At 36.4% G+C, this 5,867-nt stretch overlaps 3 non-coding genes across 3 annotated transcripts; all 3 read left to right on the top strand.

The window, feature by feature from the left end:
* TRNAR-UCG (transfer RNA arginine (anticodon UCG)) lies at window positions 1–73 on the top strand. The gene has a single exon. It is a non-coding gene; the product is annotated as a tRNA-Arg (tRNA).
* Window positions 74–2,466: 2,393 nt separating this feature from the next.
* Window positions 2,467–2,539, top strand: TRNAQ-CUG (transfer RNA glutamine (anticodon CUG)). Its single transcript has one exon. It is a non-coding gene; the product is annotated as a tRNA-Gln (tRNA).
* Window positions 2,540–5,651: 3,112 nt separating this feature from the next.
* Window positions 5,652–5,724, top strand: TRNAQ-CUG (transfer RNA glutamine (anticodon CUG)). Its single transcript has one exon. It is a non-coding gene; the product is annotated as a tRNA-Gln (tRNA).
* The last annotated feature ends 143 nt before the right edge of the window (window positions 5,725–5,867 follow it).

Below are 5,867 nucleotides of genomic sequence, written 5' to 3' on the forward strand. Positions count from 1 at the left end.
GTTCACATGGTGTAATGGTTAACACGACTGACTTCGGATCAGGAGAGCTCGGGTTCGATTCCCGATGAGAACAAAACATTCAACTTTTATTTTATTATTATCATTACAGTGACAGAGAGAAAGATAAGACGGAGAGGGAGAGGGAGAATGAAGCATACAATGATTTGTATGATGAGTCAGATGGAGTGATGGTGATAGTGTGTATAATAATGCGTATAATGGTAGAGATAAAAAGAAATAAAATTATCGTCCGGTTTGTTAAAATTGTGCGAGGCCTGACCCAATGAATGTGCATATATACGGACATGCATACCTGCAGAAATAGATAAATATCGGTCTATCTATCCAACAGCTATACATTTATCTGTCTATCTGTCCGGTAGCTATGCATGTCTAGACTGATAGATATGTATTTATTTCAGTTTATATGCATGTCTGTATAATATATGTTCACTGGGTCTTCTTACCTCGCACAAATTTTAACAAACCAGCAAAGGGATGATGATATGTGTCTGTGGAGAGGATCATTCAGAAAAAAAAATGTGTTTCAAAGATTATTTTTTGAATTAAAATCAAAGGCGATATAATGATACGGGACACTGCTGTATACGGAGATATTTCTTGATGAAAAATAAGGGAATAATACAAAATAATACAAAAGTATTAAGAAAGGTCTATTCAGGTGTGTGTGTGTTTGTGTGTGTGTCTGTATGTTTGCACGTCTGTAGGGAAATCTCGCTCACGTATCAGAAAGAGTACCTTCAAGATTTTCATTCTGATTTTATATGACCTTACATTAACCAACTGACCAAATTCTGGCGAGACAACAGAAGCATACATCACAGAGCGAAAGGTGAGGCAGAATCGTTGGTGTTATAGATACAAGGTCAGGAAAACTGACCAGAAAAGTAATATGAATTGAAAAAAGACCTGTTGTGTCCAAGATTATTGTTGTCTAAATGTACTGATAACTCATTTTATGTTATTATGGTTAGTTTCTTGATGTTTGTTTTTTATTTTTTATTTTTGAGCAAATTCGGGCGAGGCAACTGAAGCATGTATCACAGAGCGAAGGGTAAGGCAGAATCTTGGGTGTTATGGATACAAGATCAGGATAATTGAACAGAAAGGTAATATGAAAGGGAAAAGACATGTTGTGTACAAGTTTCTTGTTGTGTTGAGACAAGCAAGAGCAAGCTGACAATTAATAGGATGATGCAACAATTGCTTAGGTTAGATATTTGTATGTATATATGTGTGGTGTATATTTGTGTGTGTATTTGTCTATCTGCTCATTTATCTATGCACACACATATATATTCATATATATATATATATATATATATATATATATATATATATATATATATATATATATATAAATATAAATATCCCTCTGTGCGCGAGTGTAGCAATTGAGCATAATGTAGCATAGTGAGGATACTGTGGAAGAGAAGACAACCGAAAAAATGTGACGTAAAGCGACATCAAACGGCGACAGGGAGAAACACAAGGCACACGTCAACCTCACACAGAAAAAAAAGAAAATACTTCAGTAGAGTGAAAAATGAAGGAGAAAATTATTTTATCTATTCCTCTCTCTCTCTCTCTCTCTCTCTCTCTCTCTCTCTCTCTCTCTCTCTCTCTCTCTCTCTCTCTCTCTCTATATATATATATATATATATATATATATATATATATATATATATATTTCTCTCTCTCTCTCTTACTTTCCCTCTATCTCTCTCTTCTCCTCCTCCTTCACCTCTTCACCCTTCTGATGTATACAAAGCAGAAAATGTATAATAAACGTACGAGGTGGGGGGGGGGGGGTCAGACTGACAGGCAGTAGGAGAGAAGGAAAGACAAGGAGAGAGAAGACATATACAGACAGAGAGAGAAAGTAGGAGTTCGGGTTCGATTCCCGTTGAGAATAACAATAGAGCTTATTTTTATATTTGATAGTATGTAGGCCTATCCTCAACTATAAATCATAACAGTGACAGAGAGAAAGATAAGGAGAGGGAAAAGGAAGTATGCATTGTTTTGTGTGTGGTGAGTCGGATGTAGTGATGATGATAATGTGTATAATAGTGCGTATAGTGCATGACCCAATTAATGTGGAAATAGAAAGAGAAAGACAGAGACAGAGGCAATAGCAGAGACAAGGAGAGAGAAAGAGAGGCAGTAGCAGAGACAAGGAGAGAGAGAGAGAAAACATACAGAGCTAGATATATGAACATAGAAAGATAGAGATAGAAAGAGAAAACGAGAGACTGAGTGAGAGAAGGAGAGGAACGAGAGAGAAAAAGAGAGATAAAGAGAGAGATAGAGATAGAGAGGGAGACAGTAGCAGAAACAGAGAGAGAGAAAGAGAGAAGACATACAGAGCCAGGCAGACAAACAAACAGAGAGAGAGAGAGAGAAAGATTTTGTAAAGATATAGCTTCCTCTTTTCTATAGTACGTTCTCATGGTGTAGTGGTCAACATGACTGACTCTGAATCAGGAGAGCTTGGGTTCGATTCCCGATGAGAACAATTATTGATTTTTTTTTCTTATATATTTGATAGTGTGTAGGCATATTATCAACTATAAACATATCAGTGACAGAGAAAGATACGGAGAGGGAGAAGGAAGCATGCATTGTTTTGTGTGTGATGAGTCGGATGTAGTGATGATAGTGTGTATAATAGTGCGTATAATGGTAGAGATATAAAATCAAGAGAGAATGAAAGAGAGGAGCGAGAGAATGAAAGAGAGGAGAGAGAGAAAGAAAAAGAAAGAGATAGAGAGAGAGAGACGCTAGCAGAAACAGAGAGAGAAGACATACAGAGACATATACAGGCAAAGGGTGGGGGGGAGGGAGATTATTTTGTATAGTTACAGCTTCCCTCCCATGTTAACAAGTTCTTACGGTGTTTTGGCCAACACTGACTCAGAATCACAATATTCGCAGTGAGAACATATACATTTTTTTTTCTGTTTTTTTTTTTTTTTTATAGCATGTAGCATATCATCAAATATAAATCATAATAGTGACAGAAAAATAAGGATAGGGAGAAGGAAACATACATTTTTTTGTGTGTGATGAGTCGGATATAGTGATGATAATAGTGATAATTTTTTTTTTGCCAGGCCTGACCCAATTAATGCGCATATATTCATACCAGCAGAAATAGATGCATATCTAGCTAATAAATATACATTTATTTATCTATCTATCCGGTAGATATGGGTATCTAGACTGAGAAATTTGTATTTATTTCAGTATGTATGAATTGTGTTTGAAAGAGAATTTTTTTATTATTATTTATAATCAAGGGCAATATAATGATACTGGACACAAGGAGATACAGAGAGAGAGAAGATATAAAGAGCCAGAAAGTCGAACAGACATAGAGGAAGAGAGAGAGAGAGTGAGAGAAAGAGAAAGAGAGAGAGAGAGAAGCAGTAGCAGAGATAAGGAGGGAAAGAGAGAAAACATACAAAGCCAGACAAACGAACAGAAATACAGGCAGAACGAGAGACAGAGAAAAAAAGAAGAAGATTATTTTGGACAGGTATAGCTTCATCTTCATCATCTTGCTTGGTATACCATTAGTAGCAGAGAGAAAAAGAGAGATAGAGAGAGATAGTAGCAGAGACGAGACAAAGAGAGAGAGAGAGCCAGACAAACGAACAGATATATACAGGAAGAGAAAGAGAGAGAGAGAGGGTGGTGGGGGGGGGGAGGGAGAGGGAGAGTGGGAAGTAAGCATGTGTTGTGTGTGATGAGTCGATGTAGTGATCATAATGATGGTGTGTATAATAGTGCGTGTAACGGTAGAGATAAAAAAAAAAAAAAAAAAAAAATCAAGATAATCGGCCGATTTGTTAAAACTGTTCGAGGCCTGACCCTATTCATGTGTATATATACGGACATGCATACCCGCAGAAATAGATGAATATCGGTCTATATACCTAATAAATTTACATTTATCTGTCTATCTGTCCGGTAGCTATACATGTCTAGACTGATAGATATGTATTTATTTCAGTTTATATGCATGTCTGTATAATATATGTTCACTGGGTCTTCTTACCTCGTACAAATTTTAACAAACCAGCAAAGGGATGATGATATGTGTCTGTGGAGAGGATCATTCAGAGAAAAATGTGTTTCAAAGATTATTTTTTCATTAAAATCAAAGGCGATATAATGATACGGGACACTGCTGTATACGGAGATATTTCTTGATGAAAAATAATGGAATAATACAAAATAATACAAAAGTATAAAGAAAGGTCTATTCAGGTGTGTGTTTGTGTGTGTCTGTATGTTTGCATGTCTGTTTGTAGGAAAATCTCGCTCACGTATCAGAAAGAGCACATTCAAGATTTTCATTCTGATTTTATATGACCTTACATTAACCAAATGACCAAATGTTGGCGAGACAACAGAAGCATACATCACAGAGCGAAAGGTAAGGCAGAATCGTTGGTGTTATAGATACAAGGTCAGGAAAATTGACCAGAAGAGTAATATGAATTGAAAAAAGATCTGTTGCGTCCAAGTTTATTGTTGTCTAAATGTACTGATAACTCGTTTTGATGTTATTATGGTTAGTTTCTTGATGTTTGTTTTTTATTTCATATTTTTGAGCAAATTCGGGCGAGGCAACTGAAGCATGTATCACAGAGCGAAGGGTAAGGCAGAATCGTGGGTGTTATAAATACAAGGTCAGGATAATTGAACAGAAAGGTAATATGAAAGGGAAAAGACATGTGTACAAGTTTCTTGTTGTGTTGAGACAAGCAAAAGCGAGCTGACAATTAATAGGATGATGCAACAATTGCTTAGGTTAGATATTTGTATGTATATGTGTGTGGTGTATATTTGTGTGTGTATTTGTCCATCTGCTTATTTATCTATGCACACATATATATTCATATATATATATATATTTATATATAAATATAAATATCCCTCTGTGCGCGTGTGTGTAGCAATTGAGCATAATGTAGCATCTCTCTCTTCTCCTCCTTCTTCACCTCTTCACCCTTCTGATGTATACAAAGCAGAAAATGTATAATAAACGTACGAGGTGGGGGGGGGGGAGCAGACTGACAGACAGTAGGAGAGAAGGAAAGACAAGGAGAGAGAAGACATATACAGACAGAGAGCGAAAGTAGGAGTTCGGGTTCGATTCCCGTTGAGAATAATGATAGAGCTTATCTTTATATTTGATAGTATGTAGGCCTATCCTCAACTATAAATCGTAACAGTGACAGAGAGAAAGATAAGGAGAGGGAAAAGGAAGCAAGCATTGTTTTGTGTGTGGTGAGTCGGATGTAGTGATGATGATAATGTGTATAATAGTGCTTATAGTGCATGACCCAATTAATGTGGAAATAAAAAGAGAAAGACAGAGACAGAGGCAATAGCAGAGACAAGGAGAGAGAAAGAGAAAACATACAGAGCTAGATATACGAACATAGAAAGATAGAGATAGAAAGAGAAAACGAGAGACTGAGTGAGAGAAAGAGAGGAATGAGAGAAAAAAGGATAGATAAAGAGAGATAGAGATAGAGAGGGAGACAGTAGCAGAAACACACACAGAGAGAGAAAGATTATTTAGTAAAGATATAGCTTCCTCTACATAATAATACGTTCTCATGGTGTAGTGGTCAACATGACTGACTCTGAATCAGGAGAGCTCGGGTTCGATTCCCGATGAGAACAAGAGCCCTAGGTATTTTGTTTTATATATGATAGAATGTAGGCCTACCATCAACTATAAATTATAACAGTGACAGAGAGCAAGATAAGGAGAGGAATAATGAGAGAGAGAAGTAAGCATTTATTGTGTGTGATGAGTCGGATGT

Source organism: Penaeus vannamei, chromosome 15 (genome assembly GCF_042767895.1).
Source record: "Penaeus vannamei isolate JL-2024 chromosome 15, ASM4276789v1, whole genome shotgun sequence".
NCBI lineage: Eukaryota > Metazoa > Arthropoda > Malacostraca > Decapoda > Penaeidae > Penaeus > Penaeus vannamei.